We start from the raw sequence: 1265 nt of genomic DNA, 5'->3' as shown, positions 1-1265 counted from the left end.
GTAGTGAGTGTGAGTATACTAGTAAGAATATAACTACTTTGCAATGCATATTTTAGTTATAAAATATTTACTTTTCTTATATTTAGATCTCTCCCAGAATTAACATAACACTCCTATGAAGATGGGAAAAGGAGAGGGCATGTTTGAGAGCAAGTGCTCTGGCAGATAAAATGATTAAATTATCATCTTTATGGAAATGACACAGTAATTGATACCTTAAGGCTAAAAATTAAACAAAACAAGAAAATCCAGTGACAATAATTTGGAATTCAAATGGAAGGTTGTGAGTATCATATTCAGAATAGTATCACCCCAAAGAGAGGGCCACAGCCTTATACTTAGGATTGTGTATATGTAACATGGCAAAGAAAATGCAGAGATGTATTTAAATTAAGGACATTGGGATGAGGACATGACCTCTGCATCTTGTCTTATCATGTGAAAGTTTAATGGTAAAGTATTTGTCCTGGCCAAAGTCAGAGCGAGGTGATGGGGTTGGGAAGCATGGGAAGAGCCTGCCTTGCCTCTGCTGTAGAGATGAGAGGAGGCAGAGCCAAGGGACGAGGATGGCCTCTAGAAGTTAGGAGTGATAATGAACAGGAGACAGATTCTCTCCAAGAGCCCCAACATGAACCGTCTTTCAGACATGGAGCTTTAGCTCTACGTGGACTGGCCTGATGCGATGGCTACAGAGCTGTGAGATTATAAATCTGTTATTGGGGGAGTATGTGTGTTACTTGTTACACGCGGCAAATACGGTGGAGGAGCTTTTAGTTAAGTCTAGTGGACTTGTCTTACTCTACAGGAGTTGTTTTTATTTTTGTCTACGTATGCATACCTGTGTATATGTGTGTGTGTGTGTGTGTGCCCTCAGAGGCCAGCAGAAAGCATCAGGTTTTCTGGAGCTAGAGCTAGAGATGTGGGTGATTGCATCTGAATTCCAGGCCACTGCAAATTTTCTTTTTTTTTTTTAATTTATTTTTAATTAAATTTTTATTTTTTACATTAATTAAGTTTTATTTACTTTGTATACCAGCTGTAGCCCCCTCCCATATTCCCTCCCAAACCCACTCTCCCTCCCTCATCTCCTCCCATGCCCCTCTCCAAGCCCACTGATAGGGAGTTCCTCCTCCCCTTCATCTGACCCTAGCTTATCAGGTCTCACCAGGACAGGCTGTAATGTCCTCCTGTGGCCTGGCAAGGCTGGTCCTCCCTCGGGTGTGTGTGTGTGTGTGTGTGTGTGTGTGTGTGTGTGTGTGTGTGTG

Source organism: Psammomys obesus, unplaced genomic scaffold (genome assembly GCF_907164565.1).
Source record: "Psammomys obesus unplaced genomic scaffold, mPsaObe1.curated_primary_1811, whole genome shotgun sequence".
Lineage (NCBI taxonomy): Eukaryota > Metazoa > Chordata > Mammalia > Rodentia > Muridae > Psammomys > Psammomys obesus.
This window is presented reverse-complemented; position numbering follows the sequence as displayed.